This window comes from Antechinus flavipes, chromosome 1 (genome assembly GCF_016432865.1).
Source record: "Antechinus flavipes isolate AdamAnt ecotype Samford, QLD, Australia chromosome 1, AdamAnt_v2, whole genome shotgun sequence".
NCBI classification, from domain to species: Eukaryota; Metazoa; Chordata; class Mammalia; order Dasyuromorphia; family Dasyuridae; genus Antechinus; species Antechinus flavipes.
The window spans coordinates 542,301,724-542,327,957 of record NC_067398.1 but is presented as its reverse complement, the minus strand read 5'-3'; the positions used below and the strand labels follow the sequence as shown (position 1 = coordinate 542,327,957).

Genomic DNA, 26,234 nt, shown 5'->3' with positions numbered 1-26,234 from the left:
AAAAAAGTCTTTAGTGAAACAACACACAGAAAACATTAAAAGAAATGTACTTTGCTAATAATTTTATCTAAATATTTATTGCTATTAGTAATCATTGCTTTAGATAGAATGTTTTAGTACCATTCTTCACTAAACATGTATTATAAAAGAAAAAGCACTGGATTAAAAATTAATAGATGTGAGTTCTAATTCTTGTTCTTCCACCAATTAATTTTGTGACCTCTTGGATAAGTTATTTTAGTATCATAAAATAAGTTCCTCATATGTAAAATGAGAGGTTGGGCTAGAAAGAAGAATGTGGTATCTTTCAACTCTTAAGAACTTCTGTCTGTTGAAGGATTTGTGCATCTTTTGTTTAAAATAAACTTATGACAGACTATATTGTTCCACAAGATCAGTTAATTTAATTTTCAGAAGCAAAACAAAAAATGTTGGATGCTTAATATGCTGATGTGGGTATGAACTCTCTAGATTTATGCGGGGCAGGATATGTTGGAAATTTCTGCCTATCAAAAGTACTCTGCTCTTCTCCTAAGATTCAACTGGGAACACCAATATCTAGTTCAGGGAATAATTTTTTAGTAGTTCATAAAAAATTAATGTTTGGATAGCTTCTAATGTTTTCATAGTTAACCAATTGACTGGAGTTCTGATAATTTATCCAAGTTAATGTTATTCTTGTATAACAATGGAGATATGGATTCATATTTTTAATATATCATTTCAGTTTACATTTTTAAACCAAATCAGTCCTTTCAAAGTATTCTGCTTTTCCCATTATAAGATATGCCCATTGTCTAGCAGTGCATATAGTAGGGTCTAGACTGAAAAAGTATGAAAAGAAGAAAAATAAATGTGATTGGCAGGATATCTGGTGGAAAATACTGTATTTTACAGATGGACCCACTTAATTAATGCAGTATTGGATAAAGTTAAAATATAAAGAGCAAATGTGACAAGCTGAAAGATTTTGTGCTACTTGTCTAAATTTTTCCCATTCCTAGCAATTTTATTCATAGTTAAAGGAAATTCCATTTTTCTTTTATTAGTACATTTAATGGAACTTAGCCATTTGCAGCTCCTGCTGCCTTCCTGTTCATATCCTTTATGGCGTTATATCAAAGTGTCTTCAAGTGATTTTGGCTTCACTTGTGAAGATTTCTGTACTCCTTTACAAATTAGTCATCAGGCACTGAGGGATTGAATATAAATGCTGGATATATTTCCTTTTGATCTTTGTTTTAGGTTCTTTAATAAATTATTATAAGTAGCCGGATTGCTTGCTGAGTGATTTTTGAAGCTCCAAAGATGTAGTCTTTTGGCATTCTTTGATATGCTGTATGTGGTGAAGGGGAAAAAAAGTTTAAACATAGGCACTTCCCTTTCCCCTGTAGCTGTCTCTCCTCATGTCTTGAAACATGGTAGGCATGTCTGACCATGTAAGTTGTAACAGTCTGTTTATCTATTTGCAATTCTACAAAGAAACAGAACCCCAAGTGCTCAAGTACTCTTTTTTCTAATATTTTTACATGAATAAAAGAAATAGGCATTTGTCTTTTTTGTTCATTTTCAGATAAGTTCAGATTCAGTTTTTTAGATGTCAGGTATTTTTATTTTAATTCTAATTTTTAAAATATGAATTTAAACATTTTATATCTTGTTTCGTCATATGCTTAAAAGAAATGTAATTATTATACAACTGAATATATATATATATATAGAGAGAGAGAGAGAGAGAGAGAGAGAGAGAGAGAATGAAACAAACTGATTATCAGTGGAAAAAGTTTATGTTGTTCTTTTCCCCTCTAGGATATTCTTTTCATTATTAATAATTTCTCCCCAACAAACGTTTATAATAATGATAGGGCCTCTTGGGACTTCAAGTTGCTTTATTCTGTTAAGCAAACTCAGAAACACATTTCCTTCTTGAAGCTGGTATAAACTTCACTTCCATGGTATATTCATCCCCAATTATGCCTGTCCTTCTAAGAGTGGACTAAGCTGCTAAAGACTAATAAAACATTTATAATAATAAAGGTTTAGTTTATCAGTTTGACTGTGCTCAGAGGCCCAATTTGCTATTCTTTCTCTCCTAGAGTTGTGGCCCTTCCCACGTGTATTTGGCCAACAGGCAGAGGAACTTCATAACATTAAATATAGTTGATGATTAAATGAAGCGAGATGAATACTATCATCTTATTTTGAAGCCACTATTTAGGACAGGAATTGACTTTTTTTTTCTCCTAAGAAATGCTCCTTCAAAAATTTCCTAAAACTCTAGTAGTTAAATTGTACATGGAATTCTTTTCTCTCAGAAAACAAAACAAAAAAACCATCAATCTAGATTGATTTTTTAAAAATTTATTTTGTGTTTAATTTATGGAATAAACAAGCATTTTTGTAACATAATATTATAAAGTTGTTTGTATATAAAACTGTATACAAAAGTTTTTTGTATACAACTTGCTGTTCCTTTTAAATATAAAATTGTCATATAAATTTCTCTCTTTTTTTCCTCCTTCCCCCCTCCCCTGCCCTAGAGATGGCTACCATTAGACACAAATAGGTATACATATATAAAATTATTCTATATATACTTCTACTTTTCAGTTCTTTCTCTGAATGGATCTTTCAACTTTCATCTTTCAACTTATGTCCTTTATTTGTAATTTGTGATTTTATAATAGTGGAAATAACTTGGTCACTCAAAGTGATTCTTAAAGCAATAGTGCTGGTTCTGCTCACTTCAGTCTTCATTTTTTTCAAGTCTTTCTATATTCCTAAGATCATTTCTGATAGCACTGTAGCATTCCATTACAACTTGTTTATCCATTCCCAGTTGACCCTGCAGTTTCTAGTTCTTTGCCACCACAAAGTGAACGGCCATAAACATCCCAATTACATTCAAAGTTATAATCACTATTTGTGAATTTGTTTTCTCTTCAACTCAAATGAGAGTAAGGTTTCAACATTATCAGTCCTCTGCCCCCAATTGCATACTCTGTATTAATTCTTTCTTTCACACCTCATTTTTATAACATAATTGTTCCCTTTTACTTTGTCCTACTCACTTTAGTTTCTTAGAATCTCCCCATAATATACAACTCAGCCCCAACCTTTCTTTCAAACTACCTTAATAATGAGTTAAAAGAATAGTGATAGCATTTTCACATATATATGTGTGTATGTGTGTTTATATAAACACATATATAATATTAATAGTTTGATCTTAATGAATGCTTTATAATTAATCTTTATTTTTTTTCCTCTTATTTTTCTGAATCTTTTAATTGAATTTTCCATTGAATTCTAGTCTTTTTGTTAGAAATACCTGATAGTTTTTCCATTTAGCAAATGTTCTTTTATTTTTTCATTCTAGAGTATACTCAACTTTGGTGGGTAACTTATTCTTGGATACAACCCCAGCTTTTTTGTTCTTTGAAATATAATTTTAGACTAGAAGTTGCTAAGTTTTGTGAAATCCTGACTGTATTTTCACAGTATTTAAATGGTTTTTTATTGTTGCTTACAATATTTTTTCCTTAAGGTAGAGGTTTTAAAACTTGGCTATGACATTCCTGTAAATTTTTGTCCTGAGATCTCTTTCAGGTGGTAAATAGTAGATTTTTTTCGCTATTTTTTCATAATTCTAGGATTTGGGGACAATTATCCTTAATAATTTCTTGTAATATTGTATCCAGATTTTAATCATGATTAAACAACAATTTTATAGAATTGTTTTTATATTTTGTCCTGTTTTTCTGCAGTTTTTCTTATTTGACTTTTAAAATTCTTCTAAGAACTCTTTTTGAACTTGTGACCATTTGATGTTACTTTCTGAGGCAGAAGTGACTTTTAACCTCATTATCTTCCTTTGATTATGAACCCAGATCTTCTTTTACCCCAAAATAGCCTTCTGTAATCGGGTTCTTTTTCCCCTCTCTTACTCATTTTAATTTTAATTTTATTTTTAGCAGTTTATTATTATCAGATTTTAATCCCGAGTTGTGAGTAATTTACTCTAAGCCACAGCCTAAAATCACTTCGAGTCAGCACTCCTAGGCCTGGATTCTGGAAACAGCAGGGGTGGAGGTGGGGGAGGGAAAGAGCAGAGGAGTAAGCTTTACTCTTTCCTAGATTGATTTTAAGAGCCATTAACATTCTGATTGCCCATGGTTGAAAATGTAGTAATATGATTCTTCCTTTAGATTATTTTTGAGAATCATCTCTGACTTTGTGTATTTAATAACACTGGGAAGGAAAGGTAGGAATTATTATGAAAGATCTTAAAGGATTCATTTTTGTTTTTAACCAAAGTGACCTGCAATGCCTAAATTAAAATGGAAGGGAGTAGTGCTGTAAGTAACCCAGAATAGTAGATTAAATAGCACAGACTTTGGGACATACAAAGTGCATAATAAATGTTTGTTTGTTCATTCACAATTAAAATTGTGAATTTTTATACTTAGTTTTATACTATTTAGTTTTATGCTGTATTTATTCTGCTCTGTTTTAAATATTTATTCTACACAAGTCCAACTGGGATTCTTCATTGTGCTATAGAAAGAGACAATATGGATTTATTTGCCTCCCCAGCTTACTCTATTTTGTTCACTTCTCAGAGAAAAATATATTTACTTGGTGAATGAATCTAGGTCTATATCCTAAAAGTAGGGGGGAAAAAGAAATGGAAAAGCATTTATTTAGTGATTACTGTATATTAAACACTATGTGCTGAGTGTTGGGAATCCAACATTGTTCTCCAACTCTCCCAACTATTCATAACAAATTAATATTCTAATGAAGGAATGATAATAGTATGCATAGAAGAAAGGGTTTAGCTTTGAAACATAAGGAAAGACCAAGTAGTCCTTATGGTCCAATGACAGGACACCTGACAATACCCAAGAGCCCTTGGGTTGGAGTAATATGCAAAGTTTCTCTTCTAATCCCTCACTTCCCTCTGTCCCCAGGTCAGAGTGCATTTGAGCTTTGAGTTGTCTCTGTATCAGGAAATAGAGGGGGATGTCTTGTCTATCCAGCCAAAGAGAGCTGAACAGCTTGGGGGAAGTTGAAGGAATGCCTTGTGTTTCAATATGTTAAGTCACTTTTTAGTCATTCCCAACTTTCCATGACTCCATTTGGGATTTTCGTGGCAGATACTGGAGTGGTTTGCTATATCTTTCTCCAGATCATTTTATATATGAGGAAACTGGAGCCAGATTTGAATTTAGGAAGATAAATCTTCTTGACTCCAGGCCCTGCATTCTATCTGCTGTGCTCTCTACTTGCCCCATGTTCTGATATAGAGTACTATAATAGAGTAAGTTGGAGACATTGAAAAATATCACCAAGACAATAGAGAAATTTTAGAAGGATGGGAAAATGTATGGATCCATTTCTTTTTACCTATCTGCATAAATGCTTACATAGCTAAATAATATGTATTTATTTAAAATGTTTTAAATTTATAGCACTTTTCAAAAAAATAACTTTTTTATTAGAAAAAAAAAGATTTTGGACTGTTTCTCTTAGTGAAGGTTTGGTTTTATTTTTTTTTAATTTAATTTTTCCAAATTACATATAAAACAATATTTCTTTTTAAAATGTTTTAGTTTAAAATTCTCTCCCTCCTTCTTTTCCTTTACCCCCCCCCATTGAGAATGCAAACTTTTTGATATAAATTATATATGTGCAGTCATTCAAAACATATTTCTAGATATAGATTATACATGTGCAGTCATTCAAAACATATTTCTATATTAGTTATGTTAAGAAAGAAGACACAATCCCCACCCCCCAAAAAAGAAAAAAACCACGAAAAATAAAATTGCTTGTTTTTTAAAATGTCCTTTGATCTGCATTAAGAAATTATCAGTTCTCACTCTGGAGATAGAGAGAATTTTTCATCATGTCACTGAGAATTGTCTTGAATTAATGTATTGCTGAGCTAAGTTATTCTCAGTTGATCATCATACAATATTGCTATTCTTCTTACGATGTTTTTATTCTGCTCACTTCACTTAGCATCAGTTTACATAAGACTTTTCTGAAAAGCATTTTTTTTCAGGTTTTTCTGAAAGCATCTTGCTTATCATTTCTTATAGTACAATACTATTCTAGTAAAATCAAATAGTGCCCTATTTAATGAATAAACTGTCACTTACTCAGCCATTCCCCAATTGATGGGCAGCCCCCCAATTTACAATTCTTTGCCTCCACAAAAAAGAACTGCTGTAAGTATTTTTGTACATGTATTTCCTTTTCCTTCTTTTATAATCTCTATTGCTGGATCAAAGGATATGTACAGTTTTATATCTCTTTGGGCATTAGTTCTAAATTGTTCTGCAGAACTATTGTGTCAGCACACAAGCAATCATGCATTAATGTACTAGTTTTCCTACATCTCTGCATTTATCATTTTTTTTTCTGTCATATTACCCTGATAGGTGTAAAAAGGTTTTATTTTCTTAATGCTTCTTTTTGTATATATAGTGTGTGGTGGGCACACACATCTCGAGATATACCAAAACAATCATATAAATATATGTTTAAAACCATACCAAAGTACAAAAGAAAATGCACAATCCAGTGAGTTGTGAATGAATAGATACTGTGAGGCATATCCAGATGCCCATGGCAGTTTTCCTTTAGGACAAAGCCAGTTATGATTTGATGTCTCTGGCAATCAAAGGACTTTCCTAATGGATTCATGACAGATGTATGACTCAAAATAGAACATCCTATTGTTGCAGTGGTCACTCATGCCCCAGCTGTACTATCCAGAATACAGCCAACAAACTAAAAGTAAACAAAAGGCCTCTAAACAAAATTGATGTCATATAACAAGCACTACAGTTTTATTAATCAAGGACCACTCTAAACTTCTTAAACTTTTTAATTTTTGTTTTACACAAAGTTCTTTTTTTTTTATAGCTTTTTATTTACAGGATATATGCATTGGTAATTTTTCAGCATTGACCCTTTCAAAACCCTCTTTTTCAACTTTTCCCCTCCTTCCCCCCACCCTCCTCCCCTAGATGGAAGATTGCTTGGTAGATAGCATAAGATTAAAAGTGGTTTTTGAGTTAATCAATATATCCAAAATTGAACTCCTAGGTGAATCAAATCAGTTCCAATAGAGCAGTAATGAACTGAACCAGCTACGCCCAGTGAAAGAACTCTGGGAGATGACTAAAAACCATTACATTGAATTCCCAATCCCTATATTTTTGCCTGCTTGCATTTTGGATTTCCTTCACAGGTTAATTGTACAATATTTCAGAATCCAATTCTTTTTGTACAGCAAAATAACGGTTTGGTCATGTATACTTATTGTGTATCTAATTTATACTTTAATATATTTAACATGTATTGGTTATCTTGCCATCTAAGGGAGGAGGAAGGAGGGGAAAAATTGGAACAAAAGGTTTGGCAATTGTCAATGCTGTAAAATTACCCATGCATATATCTTGTAAGTAAAAAGCTATTAAAAAAAATACTTGGAAAAGAGAACTTGAAGCAAAATTAAAGAAATTGGGATTGTTGAGAAAATTGTTGGGAAACAGTTTCATGGAGGCAATGAGGTACAACATAAAGATTGTAGGATTTGGAAACAAAGGACCTGGATCTGATATTTACTACTTATAAAATCTAGGGCAAGCCACTCTTTTCAGATTCAGTTGTCTCATCTGTAAAATAAAAGAATTGGATTAAAGATCTCACAAGTCCTTTTCTTTTTTTTTTTTTTTTTTTAATAATAGCCTTTTATTTTCAAAATACATGCAAAAATAGTTTTCAACATTCACCCTTGCAAAAACTTATGTTCCAGATTTTTCTTCCTCCCTTCCTCTCACCCTCTCCCGTAGACAGCATGTAATCCAATATATGTTAAACCTGTACAGTTCTTCTATATATATTTCCACATTTGTCATGCTGCATAAGAAACAATATTCTCTTCCAAATAAATGTTGTTTTAAAACAACAACAACAAAAAATTGAACTCCTATCTTTACCTCAAAACCTACTTTTTTTACATAATCTACCTGGTTTTGTTGAAAGCACTACAATCTACTCACCCAGATTCTTAACTTCAATATTATCATCAACTTTGAAATTTTTATTTACTGTAATCCAATCACTTGCCAAATCTCATTTTTTTTCTCAAGTTTATCCCCTTTTCACTAGCACAAAGCCACCACCCTAGTTTAAGCTGCCATCACCTGTTTCCTGTCTCCTACTAGTTCCTGCCTCTGCTCTCTTTCCATTTGCCACCACTCCTCCATATAAGTACTACAAAGTAATTTTCCTAAAGCTCTGTTGTAACTGCTTTTAGCCCGACCCAATAAACTCCAGCAGCTACTTATTACCCCCAGAATCACCTAAAAACTGGGTAGTCCCCTGGGACTACAGGGGATGATTCTGGGATTCTAAAAGGGTTCACGGACATTTGTATCTCTTTGTCCCTTGACTCCAACCTGCTTTTCCAGATTTATAATACACTGTACTTTTCATGCCTCTGTGGTCCAGGCACTGTACTTCACATAGGCATTCTATCTCTTGGCCTTCTAAGGGAGCAGAAAAGCTCATACTCGTGCTGATGAGGTCTAGATTTGTGATACCTAAATGAAATTAGGTTTTAATTGAGGTCTAGTGGCAGGTTTGGGGTACAGGGAGTCAAAGAGAGCTCTCCTGCAACCCCTTTGAATTTGGTGCAAGGATACAGAGTTAAATAAGGTCTAATAATGGCACGAGAATCCCCTGTAAAGGAATTTACAAGCCCAAAAAGTAGATTAATAAAAGAGGTTTATTATGGGGTTGGAAGTAAGGTTAAAGTATAGTTAAGGAAATAGATGAGGATAAAGAGAGAATGGCACCAGAAATAGGGTTCTAGCGGACAGAGGGTCCTTGGGGTGCCAGGCATAGTGCTAGCGTGTTTTGATTCTCTGAAAAGAGAGGGTTCCAGCTTGACTTTTTTATAAGGAGAGAATTAGCTAAAGGGTCCTGTGGACGGAGTCCCAAGTTGGCTCCTTTTGGCTTTCAGTGGAGGCTTGAGTTTGCTTGGTGGGGGTTGGGAAACCTGAGCAGATCATTAGAATGGAGACTGGGAGAGCCCAAGTTGGCTCAGATCCGAGTCGGGGCTGGGACAGGCCCGGATCTTCTAGTGGAATTCAAAAAGATGCTTTTGATCAGGATTTGTGAATCAAAGGTCTTAGCTTCCTAGATTGTTAATGCATCAGCTAGGAAGGGTTGGGAATCAGAAATAAATCAATTCTAAAGGGACCACAACCTGCATCATTGCCAGCTTTGTATTCCTAGATATTAAAATGTTAGCCCATAGAGGTCAAGAAGTATCTCATTTTTGTCTTTATAGACTAAAGACTTAGAATAAGTATTTTAAAATGTTTGTTGAATGAGGGACTGAAAATGATAGGTGATTTCTCTAATGAATATTGATACAAAAAATTTTGAAGAAAATATTAGCAAAGAGATTAAGGCAATATATCACAAAGATCATCCAGTATGTCCAGATAGGATTAATGCCTAATATTTAGGAAAATATTGACTCAATATTAAGAGAACTATTGGTGTAATCAACTGTATTCATAACAGAAACATCATATTATGTCAATGGATACAGAAAAAGCTTTTCAATAAGATACAACCATTGCTATTAAAAATCCTAGAAAGCACAAATATAAATGGAGTTTTTATTAAAATGTTAAGTGTTCAATCATTTTTCAGTCATGGCTTACTCTTCCTGACCCCATTTGGGGTTTTCTTGGCAAAGATACTAGAGTGGTTTACCATTTCCTTCTCCAGCTCATTTGGCAGATGAGGAAACTGAGGGAAACAGGTTTAAGTGGCCTGCTCAGAATAAACGCAACTAATAAATATTTGAGATCATATTCAACTTTGGGTTTTCCTGACTGTAGTCCTAGTGTTCTATCTACTGTACCACCTTGCTGCCCAATTTTAAGTTAGTTTTGAAACACATAATCCTAGGTAGCTTATATTAATAGTAAATTTGTATTCATGTTAAAAAACCATTACAAATATCTGTTACAATAATTTGTGAAATATTATACTGTTTTTAGGTCCCCTCTCATTGCTTTCTGTACTACTTGTTTACTATTTATAACTCATGCCGAAGAGTTAATTATTTATTATATCACTGTCTTGTTTCCTTGAAAACCTCCAAGTAGTGTATTGCGAAAAATTGGAAGTAATAGGCATTAATAGGCTTTGTCTCACCATTTCAATTCAAGTCAGTAAATATGTTAAAATTCCTAGTGTGTGCTAAATGCTGGGAATACAAAAAGAGATGAAAGGTATTTTCTGCCCTCAAGGAGCTTATAAATCTAATGTAGGATACAACATGCAAACCAATTCTAGGCACGGGGGACACCACGAGAAAAACCATTGAGGGCTCAGATGATTGGTGGGTTGGGAGCACTGCAATATCAGATCTGAGTTTTAATAAAAAATCATTTTAATGGCTGAATGGAGAATGCCTTGGAATAGGGAGAGAACTAAACTAGGTAGACCCTGGATTAAGGTACGTGTTTCAGATATCTTAGGGTGAAACACTATTGTTTCTCACTATTTTTTCCTCCAAAAAGATAAGTAGTATTTACGAATTAGTATTCTGTTGATTCTTAGACCACCTCCTAAGGAAAGAAGACAGTTTCATTTCCAGTGCTATTAATTTCTTTAACTTTCTCAGGAAAAAAAAAAAAACTCAGTTTTGTATCAGGATGTAAGACCTATAGTACTTTGCTAATTCAAAATATTGCCATAGGATGGCATGCTTTTATTATCATCAATATTTTGAATAGTATAATGTAGCAACAGAGGATTTTGAATTGTTTTTACATAAAAGTAAGAGGTGAATTTGGATCGTTATCTGCTGGCCTTTGTAATAGTAATCTGTTGTTTGAAAATAGATTTCAAATTCAATTTTTAATGGCTCAAGCACTCTTTTAATATCCAGATTTTCAAGGCATGTTCAGCTAGTAAGATGAAATGTTGATTTGGCATGTTTTTTCCACGTTTGAATTGTTCTTCTGAACAGATTGTTTAAGACCTTTGTGTACTTATACAGTTGTGTGACTTTTGAAAAGACTAAAAGAGGAGATAATAAGCTTGTACAGTACTAAGAAATAATAACATAAATCTTATATTGGGTTTTATTTTTTGAGTGGAGATTTTGGTTCCAAATAAGGATCAGACTCAGCACTTTGTCTTCCTTACTTCCAATTTCTAACCATTCAAAGAAGAAAATAGTAATGGGCTTCTTTTGTATGTGTCTTTTCAATGTTTGTTATAGATTTCTGCAAAATTAATTTTTTTCTTTTGCAATGTCATTATTACAAAATAAAATTTTTAAAATGTGGCTTACCTTTACTTCTAAATTTCAATGATGCAAAAAGTAGAGAAGATTGAAAAATAAAGCTCAAGAATCAAGATTTTTTCCACCATTAATCTTACTATTTGGGTGATTTTTAAAAAATTAACAGAATTGAGGTAATAGGTAAGGGAGACAGTCTGGAGATGGAGATGGTCTGGATAATATAAAAGAAATCAAAGAGAATAGTGGGAAGTGGACAAATGTCAAAAAGTTATTTGACCTAAATTAAACATTAGGTCATGGTGACCAGTTTTTTTTTTTTTTTAAATTATTTGTTCAATATATAATAGCTTATTTGATACCAGTCTGAGGAAAAATGAACATCTATGAAGAACACAGATGTGCTGATACCTTACAAAAAGTATTTTGGAAATGAGGTTATTAAAAAAAAAAGCAAGAAGAACAATTATTAGTGTAGAGAACTCTCAATAAGGAACCTGAGACATTGAGAGTTAAGTGATTGACCCCAGGATCATGGAACTAGCATGTATTTAAAAATCAGAATTTGAACTCAGATCTTCTTGACTCCAAGATGACTCTCTCTCTACTGTACATTTCATTCCTTTTGTGCCATCTAAGTCGAGTGTTCTGCGGTTCTTTTTACCATCCTTATGACTTGCCAGATCAAAAACCTTCACTGGGCACAACTCCTCACTCTATATATTCCCTTTCCTTAGAATGAAAAGTCCTTATAAAGAAGAGCTTTCTTTCTTTATGTATCTGTATCCTCAGAGCTTAAGAAATAGTATGCACACTACATACTAACTGTTCAGTCAGTGCTTTTTTATTCATTATTTATATTCAGACATTATAAATTTATAATATTATAAATACATTGTGGAGAAAAAAAAATAAAACAAAGATAACTAGTTTAAGGTGAAAAGAGAATTAAAAATGGAAGTTTCCTACGTAATTAATGAAAAATAATTGAGTGTATTTTGACTGGAAAGGGAAGATTTATTGGGGATATTGTAGAAGTAATTCTTTATCAGGTACGTGTTAGTTTGGATGACCTCTCAGATTGTGCTGGGTTATGTCAATAGCAATTTTGGCTCATAGTTCAAAGAAAAAAAAAAGCTTGAGTCTGGAATAATATTTTAAACTTTTGAAATTATTCTAATTGAATAATAATTCAGAATAGTTTATTCATGTGGCGTGTCTTAAATTATTACAGGAAGTATTTAACCTCGGAAAGCCTATTTAGAAAAAGTTTTGAAAATAAAGCATGAAAAATAACTGTTTGGACATGTATACTTATTTTGTATTTAATTTGTACTTTTTAACATATTTAACATGTATTGGTCACCCTGCCATCTAGGGAAGGGAGTGGGGGGAAGGAGGAGAAAAATTGGAATGAAAGGGTTGGCAATTGTCAGTGCTGTAAAATTACCCATACATATAACTTGTAAATAAAAAACTATAATAATAATAAAAAGAAAAGAAAAGAAAGAATGAAAGAGAAACTGGAAAATTCAGATAATTTTTTACAAAGAAAAAAACATTAATACATACATGCACCTTTAACTTTGCCTCTCAGCCAGACATTAAATACCTCACAGAATTATTTTAATAAAGTTATGGTAAAATGATATTATATAACATTTTACTAGAAACTGTGCTTATATCCTTACACTAGAGAGGTGAAAAGGTTATCAAGTGCTCTCTGTCTTTTTACTTCATTTGCATTACTCAACTTCTCATGCTGCTGACATTGCTGTGATTTGTAGCATGGTACTCTATCTGCTCTTGGTGACTTAAAAATCTGTAAGCTCAAAAGCGAATGATTCACTTTCCAGGCAATTGGTATAAAGATCAATGAGGTTTACATGTCTTTGCCATTTTATGACATATTTCTAAAATTAAACATGAGAATTTCCCTTTTGAATTTGGAAAATTGTAGGCATAGTGCATCTTTTTAAAGGTTTTTTTTTAATTATTTTTTTTAAATGAAGTTTAAATCCACTTTCTCTCTTTTCCTAGCTGACTATTTTCCCATTTGGGGAGAAAAAAATCTTAATAACAAATATTGAGGAAAAAAATCCTACAGTGGCTGAGTACAAAAATGTCTTATATCATGATATAAGATTACGACTTTCTTTCTCTCAATTCAGTTTGTTCCATGAGCATGAACTCTTATTCTGATGAAGAATCCATTATTCCGAATTGTTCTTCCTTTCAAAGTTCCAGTGTTCTAGTCTAGGAAAAAATCATTTTATTTGCAGTGGATTTTTGTCTGAATGCTCAGTTTTGCTTTTGTTTCTCTTTGTTCTACTATTTCTCCAATATACTTCCAGTTCATTTGTTTTACTTTATCTCTATATATCCTGTATATGTCTTCATCTTCCTAGTATGTATCCTTACTTTCTTATATTATTCTCTTAGAATACTTTTTCCCCCTTCATTCAGTATCTTTCATTGAGCACCTTGCTCTGCAAAATGTTGTAGGAGACAGAGATTAACTATCTTCTTTTTTTCAAAATATTTATAGTGCAATAGGAAAGTTAAATTGTACACATAACTACAATGGCACATGTGACCAAGAAAATCAAAGAGATTTTCATAAAAGTCACTTGTGCTGTGTAGGCCATGAAAGATAGATAAAAGATAGTAAAGAAAAAAAGAGAGGGAGAATATTTCGGGTAGAGAAAGTATAGGGTTTGTGAAGATGAACACTATAAATGAGGTCAGAAAAATGTATTGGAATCAAGTCATGTAGTGCTTCAAATGTCAGGTTAAAATATTTCTATTTTTGGTAGGAAAAGGGTTTTTTGGAAGATTATAAATGAATGAGTGAGGAGATAATCAAGAAGTTGTTTTTAGAGGATTTACGAAACAGCAGTGTATGGGATTGGGAAAAGTAGGGCATAATGAAGGCCTGAAGTAGGATCAAGGCACTGCAAAGCAAATAGAGCATTAAATATGGATACTGATATAGATATACGTAAACACAGGCATATGATCACACAAAAACTAAAAAAAACTCTATGCAAAATATCCATAGTACTTGATAATTAATCTTGAATTGGGAAGGAGAAGCCAAATTTCAAACCTTAAGAGATTTAGGTATTGATAATGACATTAAGTAGAAGCTGAGAAGTCAGGAAGTTTCTGGAGGAGAGCAAGAGATAAAAGAGACTGAATTGTGGCATGTTCCTGTCTTCATTAAATCGGAGAAAGAGTAGAAAACACCAAATCTAGAGAAAATAAATACTTGAGACCAACAAAAAAGTGGGGCCTGGGAGATGGAGGAGGTTAGTGCCAACAGGAGAACATAAGCCTAGAAGAAAAGTGAAAATAAAGTTTAAATGTGAAATAAAAGCATAAATCCCTATATACCCAACTTCCTAAAAGTCATCATTATCTCTTCACTGATTCTTTAACAAATTCAAGAAAAAGGAGATCATTTTTAATGAAGAAGGCTTCTTGAAGGATGTTGTGTGAAATCTGGACCTTCAAGGAAAAAAAAGTCACAAATATAGCAGCCAAGAAGAAGGAAGGAAATGTATTTCAGGCAAAGGAGAGGAGTGTGACATGCATCTGGAAAGGGTGGCTGGAAGCAGGTGGTAGAGTTTCTTCAATATTGGGCCAATAAAACTCTTGAGCGGAGGAGAGAGGCATGATCACACCTGAGCAATAGGAAATTACATTAGCATCAGTGTTTTCAAAGGTTATTTTATATTTTAATGATCTAGAAAAAATAACAACAAAATTCATATGGAACAATAAAAGGTCGAGAACCTCAAGGGAATTAATGAAAAAAAAAATCAAATGAAGGTGGCCTAGCTGTACCTGATCTAAAACTATATTATCAAGCAGCAGTCACAAAAACCATTTGGTATTGGCTAAGAAATAGATTAGTTGATCAGTGGAATAGGTTAGGTTCACAAGACAGAATAGTCAACTATAGCAATCTAGTGTTTGACAAACCCAAAGATCCTAACTTTTGGGATAAGAAATCATTATTTGATAAAAAAAAAACTGCTGGGATAACTGGAAATTAATAAGGCAGAAATTAGGCATGGACCCACACTTAACACCGTATACCAAGATAAGATCAAAATGGGTCTATGATTTAGGCATAAAGAATGAAATTATAAATAAATTAGAGGAACATAGGATAGTTTATCTCTCAGACTTGTGGAGGAGAAAGAAATTTGTGACCAAAGATGAACTAGAGACCATTATTGATCACAAAATAGAAAATTTTGATTATATCAAATTAAAAACCTTTGTACAAACAAAACTAATGCAAACAAGATTAGAAGGGAGGCAACAAACTGGGAAAACATCTTCACAGTTAAAGGTTCTGAAAAGGCCTCATTTTCAAAATATATAAAGAATTGACTCTAATTTATAAGAAATCAAGCCATTCTCCAATTGATAAACGGTGAAAGGATATAAATAGACAATTTTCAGATGATGAAATTGAAACTATTTCCACTCATATGAAAGAGTGTTCAAAATCACTGTTGATCAGAGAAATGCAAATTAAGACAACTCTGAGTTACCACTATACACCTGTGAGATTGGCTAAGATGACAGAAAAAAATAATGATGAATGTTGGAGGGGATGCAGGAAAACTGGGACACTGATGCATTGTTGGTGGAGCTGTGAACGAATCCAACCATTCTGGAGAGCAATTTGGAATTAGGCCCAAAAAGTTATCAAATTGTGTATACCCTTTGACCCAGCAGTGTTTCTATTGGGCTTATACCCCAAAGAGATACTAAAGAAGGGAAGGGGATCTGTATGTGCCAAAATGTTTGTGGCAGCCCTGTTTGTAATGGCTAGAAACTGGAAATTGAATGGATGCCCATCAATTGGAGAATGGTTGAGTAAACTGTGGTATATGAACGTTATGGAATATTATTGTTCTGTAAGAAATGACCAGCAGGATGAATACAGAGAGGCTTGGAGAGACTTACATGAACTGATGCTAATTGAAATGAGCAGAAACAGGAGGTCATTATAGATCTCAACAATGATACTGGATGAGGATGTATTCTGATGGAAGTGGGTTTCTTTGACAAAGAGAAGATCTAACTCAGTTTCAATTGATCAAGGATGGACAGAAGCAGCTACACCTAAAGAAAGAACACTGGGAAATGAATATGAATTATTTGCATTTTTGTTTTTCTTCCAGGATTATTTTTTACCTTCTGAATCCAATTCTCCCTGTGCAACAAGAGAACTGTTCGGTTCTGCACACATATATTGTATCTAGAAATTACTACAACATATTTAACATATATAGGACTGCTTGCCATCTAGGGGAGGGGGTAGAGGGAGGGGTGGGAAAAATCAGAATAGAAGTGAGTGCAAGGGATAATGTTGTAAAAAATTACCTTGGCATGGGTTCTGTCAATAAATAGTTATTATAATTTTTTTTAAAGATTATTTTATTCCCTATCCTCTATAAAAACAGTCTCTTCCTTTTATCTCATTACCTTATTACTATTCCTACTGGTACCTAAAGGTTTGTATATACCCACTTAAGCTTTTCCCAACTGGTCCTGCCCAGAGATGTGTTATGACTAAAATCTGAATTCTAATGACTAATAGCTACTTTAGCTTTTTTTTTTTTTAAACATCACAACTTTTTAAAAATAGCTCAAATAATCATATTGGTTTATGAATCCAGTGGGAAAAAATTGTGAAATAACACATAGCAGATCACAAGACCTCTCTTAAAAACTTTTTTTTTCCCTAAATAAGCATCTAAGTGACAGTGAATGTTACTCTCTTGGTGACTGTCCCTCACATAACTTCTCTTCTTACTATGAAAAGAACCTCATTTGTGATAAGGTATTTCCCTTCCTTTGAATTAATAAAAGTCTAGAGGCTTATAATTCACTTGTACTCTTAATCATATTATGTCTTTAATCAGTTACTTTTGAACATACTACTCTTCATACTCCTTTGTATATACTTCTTAAGTAGCAAGAAGTATGTCTTATATTCATGTTTGTATATTATTTAGCCCAATTCACAATGCCTTGCATATAATAGGTATTTGATAAATGTTCCAAGAATAAATGAATCTATGTATATTTCCATCTAATACTCTTACTGCCTTCAGAGGTAAGAGAGATTGGCTTCTGGAACTTTGACTTTTTGCAGAGTTTAGATCAAAAATCTTGAATTACTTTCCAAAAAAACCGGAGATAGTCTTGGCTAAATCAATATGCCATTGTTTGAAGTAACTTAGAACAAACAGAACTTTGAAGGATTATCATTCCTAAATTAACCTCATTAAAAGGAAGTAAAATTATTAGCATTCAAATATGTGTATAGTGCCTCTCATTAATGAGCCAAACCTCTCATTTATTCTTGAAAACAGCTAACATTTTTCTGGAGTTTAAACTTTATTTGTAGCTTGAGCATAACTTTAAATAAAAAATAAATCTGTGTTCATTTATCAAAGCAAATTCTACTGAAAATTCATTATTCATACTATAAAGTGAATACTTTAATAAGCACATTTATTTAGAAGCTCCCTCAACATCTACCAAACATTTAACAAAGTCCATTTATTTTAAAATACCCATGCAATAGATTTATGATATAATAAGCAAAATAGGATAAATGTTCATTGTAGTTCAGATACAAAAATTTTATAGTATGTGCCAAGTCAAAATAAAGGTAAATTATTTAAAGAATTATCCAGTAATAGGGCTTGGAGTAAAAATTGAAGATTTTTAATGTATTTCCACTATGACATTTTTTTTCTAAGTTTCTTATTCTTGCTATCAGATGCACTTGAATATTTGCCTAGAAGCAATTAATAATAATTATTATAGCCATATTTTTGTTGTATTTTAAGCTTTACAGATCACCTTACACAATTTATGTCATTTGATATTCACTACAGTTCTTTGTGGTGAGTTCTTTTCTCATCCCTGTTTTATAGTTGAGGAAACTGAGGCATAGAGAAATTAAATAACTTGCCTAATAAGACAAATGTCTGAAACAGGATTCTGCCTCTAACGGGTCTTCATAATTTCCAAGTCAGACATTCTACCCGTAGTGCCATCTTAGCTCACTGCTTGGTATTCTTTGCTCACATAGAAAATTTTTAGAGATGTCTCAGGATCACCATGCAAAGAAACATGGAAAGCCAAAGGCTCCACAATGTTTCTGTGTTTTATAATGTAAATATATCTATTATTGGGATAAATTAGATTATTTCAAATTTTGTTAAATAGATTAAACTAAAACTGAGGAATCATTTCAGAGCCTATATCTATACATAGGTCAAGAGAGGAAAATCACTTTTCATAATTGATGTGGGCTATAATTTCATGACTATACATCATTGGATACTCCTCAGAATGCAGGGATGGTCCCAATATACCAGCACATGCTGTACAATTTTGTCAAATTTTGTTGAAAAGTTCTTAGGAGAAACTGAAAGTTACATACACAGGGACATTTCAGTTAAATAGATTCAGGAAGTAGTATTTATTGGTGATAAAAACCTTGAGACTGTTATGAAGTATAATTTAAAGAAATATTCAACATCTTTTATCCGCTCCTGTGCAAAATAATATACACCTGTTACATGTTTCTATATATCTTGTCATCCTATCCAAATTCCAAGTAAATTAATAAAGAGCTCTGCCTTAAACGTTGCCATGTAATCTTGGAATGTTTACATGGCTTTAGTATTTTCATTTCATGTCTCCAGCATCATTAATATTTTCTATGCTCAAGTAACACTTTAAATTCCATTGCTGCAATTTTAAAAATAAACATTTTTAAAAACCAATGCACAAATTAGTGATACCACATAGCATATTGACAATGCCAGTTAGTGGGGTTGTCATACAACAATACAAATAATCATTTCTGTTTGATTTATAAATATCTTACAAAAATTCTTGTTCATTTTTCTTGAAATATTCTATATGTTTACAGAGTGAAGTATTTTTGGAAAATGAATGTGTCATCTCAAAAATGTTTCTCTATAATCTGATTTTTAAATGATGTGAGAATTTAATAACTTGCTAAAGAATCAATTTCATATCTTAAACATATTTTAAATGTCATGTTTTAAAATGTTAAATTTTTTAGTTAATAAGTTACTTATTACTTCATTAGTTTGGTAGATTAGAGATTATGATCAAAGAAATTATAAAAGTTAATAATGCATGGGAATAAATTTGTAAAACCTGATTTCTACTGGAAATACTTCAAAATCAGTTATGAATTTTTGAAAAGTAATTCCATAGAGTAAGCATTTATTACTATAATTCTTTCCATTCCCAAATTTTAGGCTTTTGAATATGTTACAATAACAGTCCAATTGTTTTATTATGATAAAAGTAAGAATATGAATGGTTATTGAAAATTCTCAACAGTTCTTTAATGAGATTATTGTAGCTGATAATGCAAAGGAAATAATGAAAATATTGTTGTGGTTCTCTCAGTGAACCCATTTTAGAAATTTTTTGTTATCTTTTTAAACAAGTCATTTTAGAACAGTTCCAAAGCTCTGCAAGATACCATAACACAGTAAAACCCCTATGGTGGTAAAGGTCAAAAAGCTAACTAACATGTGTGAACTCAGGTTAGACCCCATAATTCACAACTTCCCAGAGTCCCATTCCATGTTCTATTTCTGCCTATAATGGGAATCATCAGCAAATATCTTCAAATTTTTTTGGCTAGAGAAGAATTAAACATTATATATATGTATATAGATAGTATTATCTTAGTGGACATTACAAACACACTCTGATATTTAGTTTGATAAACCTAAATGATAAAGAAGTCTTTTCAAATTCTTTTCAAAAAAGTAGTTTTTAAAACTTAGAAAGACCCCAAAATAAGATTAGCTAGAAAGAATATGGTTGATTGTCTGGTATGTGGTAGTTAAGAACTTCTTTAATTCATAAAATTTAAAGCTGTAAGTGACCTGAAGGTTCATCTAATCCAACCACCTCCTATAATATTTAAGTGACCAATACTCATCCAGAAGTTGCAGAGGCAGGGTTTTGGGGTGGTACCATATGGTATTTGGGACCATAGAATTTTAGAGCTCTGAAAAAGAAACGGTGTTGGATTTGGTGTTAAAAAATCTGAGTTCAAATCCCACCACTATTAACTATTTTTGTGACTTGAAGCAATTGATGGACTCTTTATGTTTCAGTTACTGCATCTGTAAAATGAGAATAATACTTCATAATCTATCCCACAAATTATATTAATGTGAAATATTAATTATCAATATTATGAGGCCCAGAAGAATTAAGGAAAATATTTAAGGACCTTTTAGCTAGTTGGTAGTAGAGCAGGGGCTAGAATTCAGATATTCAGATTCTCAGTCTAGTGCAATGGTTGATCCTTCAGATCCTGTTCTGTACCAGCCCCACAACTATAGGATCAGATTTGTAGTGGCTGACTCTTAACAGAGCATCAATGAAGGGGATTCAATGAAGGGAAGGAGTCAGAGGACCACATGTATTTCTTTATGAGAGCAGATCCCCAGCTGTGCATCTGGAATTACTCATAGCTAGGACAGTCTCTCTATCCTGACTCCAAGGTCTTTATTGCTTCTGGGAGCTGCTATATTCTGAGCAAGTACACCATTCACATATATGGTTATACTAGTCCTGATGTTATGCAAGTATATAGTTTTAGAACAGCTAACCCAGCTGTGTTGCCTTTCTGTTTGTTTAGCATCCATAGACACCTTCTATTCATAATTGTTTGATATTCAGAGTTACTTTATCTTTCTAAAAATTCAATATAACTTCTGTGCCACTTTGATTTGCATGTACTTTTTGGTTCATTTGGGAGGTTTCATCTTATATTGATGTCCATTAACCTGTCTTTTATGCTATAGTTGTTCATTTATTATGTTAGTGACACATTTATAAATTGTAGAAAAATCACCTTCAAGTCAAAAGTTATTTAGTTCTGTAGTAATCATTATGATTACAGCTATTTAGTGTATTAGTGGTGACAATATACCTGAAATGCATTTGGTGGGAATTAGGGAACTAGAGAACATGTAGTTCAGCACTGGAAAAACTTAACAGAAAATAACCAAAGATTAGAATTCATCCCAATGCTGATTCGTTAAGAGTAGATAATTATGAACACTGAATATGTTCTGGGAAGGTCAGTCTGAACTAATGAAAAGGTTTGATTACAGAACATTGTTAAGGGAAAGTAGTTTTGTCACTTTTTGTTACTTCTATAGTATTTTTTTCCTTTCTTACAGTATTTTTCCTTTGACAGTTCTTTAATGATTAGAGAATATATTATAGGCAACAGATTTTTAGAGCTTAGAGGATACCTTACAATGCTCAGTACCCAGAGATACAAATAAATACAAATCACTATCTTTATAATCATTGTGATATAGTGAATAGTTATATAAATGGGTCAGTTATGCATATGTAAATAGATGCTTCTTAAGTGCTTGAGATTTAAATTATGTTCCAGTAAATATGAATTAATTATAGCATTATAGATCCTAGAACATATTCTAAAGTATATATACTTTTAAAGATAAAAGTATTCTGATCCTTATCCTCAATTTATAATCTGACAGCAAACTAAGTGGATATGTGTGTCTGTGTGTGTGTGTGTAAAATAGAAGTGGATATGTGTGTCTGTGTGTGTGTGTTTGTGTGTGTGTGTAAAATAGAAAAGAAATATGTTAAAAGCACAGAGGAAATGTTTAAAGAAATTTGAGAAAGAAAAGGTTAAATGGAGCTTGGGGGGAGACCTCAAGAAACACCTCATGGAGGAGGACACATGAGCTGAGAAATATTTCAATAGACAGAGATGAAGATGGAATCTTTGTGAATGCAGGAGAGGATCGGTTGAGATCATAGATTAAATAAAGAAGAGGACAGTTAAGTATTTCCAAAAAGGTGGTTTTGATCCATATTTCAGAGGAACTAAATTGTCAGATTAATCAATTTATATTTTATTTAAGAAATATGCATAACACGTGAATGTCTTTAGGCAGAGGAGTGTCATGTCTAACGTATGCCTTTAGAAAGATGATATTGGCATCTGCATAGAGGAAAATTGAAAGAAGAACAGCACTGAAGGAAAGAAAGATAGATTAGGAAATATGACTGTCGTCCTTTGTTTTCAAGGACCACCAAAATGAAATCACTGTTAGAATCCAATTACACTTTGAGGTACTATCTCACACCTCTCAGATTGGCTAAGATGACAGGAAAAAACAGTGACAAATGTTAGAGGGCATGTGAGAAAACTGGGACACTAATAATCCAACCATTCTGTACAGCAATCTGGAACTATGCCCAAAGCGCTATAAAACTGTGTATACCCTTTGATTGAGCAGTGCCATTACTGGGACTATATCTCAAGGTAATCATAAAGGAGGGAAAAAGGACCCATATGTACAAAAATGTTTGTAGTGGCTCTTTTTGTGGTAGCAAAGAACTGGAAAGTGAGTGGACACCCATCAGTTGGAGAATGGATGAACAAGTTGCAGTACTGAAGGTAATGGAATATTATTGTTCTATAAAAAAATGATGAACAAGCTTATTTTAGAAAGGCCTGGAAAGATTTACATGAACTGATCCTGAGCAAAACAAGAAGAATCAGGAATACATTGTACACAGTAACAGCAAGCATGTATGATGACCAGTTATGAAAGGCTTGGTTCTTCTCAGTGATTCTGTGATCCAAAGCAATCCCAATAGACTTTGGACAGAAAATGCCATCTGCATCCAGAAAAAGAACTAAGGAGACTAAATGTAAATCAACACATGCTATGTTCACTTTTTTTTTTTTTTTTTTTTTTGGTAAATCTCTCCTATGGTTTTTCCCTTTTGCTCTGATTTTTCTCTCCCAACATGATTCATAAAACAATGTGTATTAAAATAAGTAAACTTACTACAATTAAAAAAAAATCAAGTTACAGTGTCCAACTGTGGCTGATCAGACTAGTATGAGCTCAGAATGCTCTGCCATGGGTTGAACATAAATAGTCCATATGAACATTTAGAGTGACCTCTAATTTTGTGTATTTTGCTTTTCCTTTGGACTAATTCAGTTCTGCTTTGCTCATAGAGCACATAATGAAGGCATGTCATGCTGTGCAGTCCTGTACTTGTGTCTCCCATGTTGTACAATTGATTAAGAGATACCTTGAGGGTGAGGGTGCCTTTGTATCACTTTTCTGACCATCTTGTGAGTACTTGCCCTGTGTGAATTCTCCATAAAATAAAATTTTTTGGCAAGTATACATTTGGCATTCAAACAATGTGGCCAGCCCAGGAAAGTTGTGCTTTCTGCACTAGAATTGGAATGCTTGGAAGTTTAGTTTGAGGAAAGACCCAATATCTGGTACCTTGTCCTACCTGATGGACTTCAGAATATTCCTAAAACAATTCAAATGGAAGCGATTCAGTGTCCTGTCATGGCATTGGTAAATTCTCCAGGTTTCACAGGCCTACTACAATGAGGTCAGCACAACAGCTCTGTAGACCTTCAGCTGAAATCTTGAAAAGAAGGGAAGCACTGCAACAAAGGGAGACAGATTAGGAGAGTAATCCATGCTAGAGGAGATGAGAATCTGAACTATCTTGTAAATAGGAGGAGGGGGTAGAATGAGAGAAATATCAGGGGAAAACAGTCAAAAATTCTGCAATTGATGACTCCACATCTGTTTCTCTCACTCTCCATAATTCTCTGCAGGCTAACTTTCAACCTCATAATTGGATGAAATTACTCTCCCCAAAATTACTGTTGATCTCCTAATTGCCAAATGTAGTTGTCTTTTTATCTGTCTTCATCTTTCTTAATTTCTGCAGCATTTGAAACTGTCAATCACCTTTTTTTTCAAACTCTTAGTTCATTTTGGGACAAGTTGAATTTCAGGTATTAATGGGACATCCAGGTAGATTAAGCAGTTGAAACTGTAAATCTGAAGCTCAAGAGAGCGTAGTACACCTGCTTCATCTTCATAATGAAACTGTAGAAAGTAGACAAGATCCCTAAAGAAAGGGAAAAAAGGATTAAACACAAAGTCTTAGAGGGTTATCTAAGTATATCTTCAATTTCTTTAGCATTCCTTTTTTTCATAGCTAGTACGAGATAAACTTACACTCCCCCATATCCACGTCTCAATAATGACCTGTTACATTCTGAAGTGATATAATCTTAATTGATGAGATATTTTATATGCATATTATTGCTACACTCTGCAGACCTTGAAGTGTGAATTATTGTTACTATCACTTCTATTACTAACAATACTAATAGTAATAATAAAAATAATTTCAAAAGTTCCCATCATTTACCTTTTCAAAGATCCTTCCCATCTATGGGGCCACTTATTTTAGGAAAATAAAGTATTTCATATTATATTGAGTGGAATTTTATCCTCATTTCTCCCTAAATTACAGAATAAGAAAAGCTTCCCACAACAAGACTTAACTATACCAAAATAAATTCTTTAAGTTCACAAAAGCCATGATTTGCTATTATTAAGAGGCTTGTGTTATCAATAATTATTATTTAACATTTTTGAAACATTCATTTTAGAGACAAATGCAGTTGTATTTCTAAATTTGTTTTTACATAAGCTATGATAGGAATAAGAGATTTCATTATTCTTAAAACATCACTAATATTGCTAAAAACCAAAGCTAAGCTTTGTTTTTCAAGAAGTTCTAAATAATGCCCTCAGTGTGACACTCTGTCACAGGATGCCAATCCTGTGGAAGGTGGCAGTGGCAGCTATATTGTTAATACATGGCACTGTCCTATATAAAATTAAATTGGAAAGAGATCCTGTTTGACAGACACTGGCATCAATGAAAACATTATTGAAATAATTTAAAAGCTCACTTCCAATTTTTTATCTTAAATGCGAGCTTTTTGGCTTACATGGTATTCACCATTTGATGTCCACAGCAATGAACATTACAACTCAAGATTTTTACCTAACAAAGCTTGAGCCATGACTTCTGCCTCTGACTGCAGCTCTCTCTGTTTATGGCTTTCTCTGCATATTATAGGTTAGGGTCTATGAACAGAATCTCCATTTGTGAGGACCTCATTGTGGCTAGCTCTCCATGGTCTTTTCATTTTGATTGATGGTTCTGGTTCTGCACCATCTGGCTTCTGATCGGCTGCATTAATCATATCCTGAAGTAAGAAAGTGTAGACTTGACTGTTTAATATGTATCCATACATAATGTAACATTAGTTATTCATTCAGCTTGCAAAACAGAGTTGTAATGTATGCATATTCTTTATATAGAAGTACATAAATATTAATATGCAACCTATTAATGCTGTTTTTACTTGAACTATCCTCTTGCCAGTAGTATGTCTTGTTTATAAAATCTGAGAATTGGGAGGAGGAAGAATATAAGCACATCTGTACGTACATATATACTTTTATTTATTCTGTATATGTATTTTAAATGATAGAAGCATGTAATAATTATCTTGCCTATTTGCCTGACATTTCTATAATTAGCTCTCAACTATGTAGCTGTAAAATATGCTAACTTTTTAATATGAATTGCTGAGAGCAGAATTAGGCCATCAGTTCACATTGCAATCAGAGGTATAGATGTTGCACTATTTCTTCTTACTGTCACTGACTGGTCTTCTGTTTTAGCATATGCCATCCTATGCATACTTTTTAATAACCAAGAGAAAAAGAGACAAGCTTTGAAAAGAAAGCTCTCAAAACAAAGTTTGTTTCCAATTTAGGTCTAAAAGCTTTGACAGTAGCTTAAATATAAGTATTAGAAATTTGTTGTGACCCATTCCATCTTGGAGACATTTGGTATATGTTAGTCATAATCAATTCAG

The 26,234-nt window shown here is 32.8% G+C and overlaps 1 protein-coding gene across 2 annotated transcripts in view; it reads left to right on the top strand.

The window, feature by feature from the left end:
• Positions 1-26,234, top strand: part of CDKAL1 (CDK5 regulatory subunit associated protein 1 like 1) — a 647,858-nt gene that overhangs the window by 492,231 nt on the left and 129,393 nt on the right. The window lies entirely within an intron of this gene.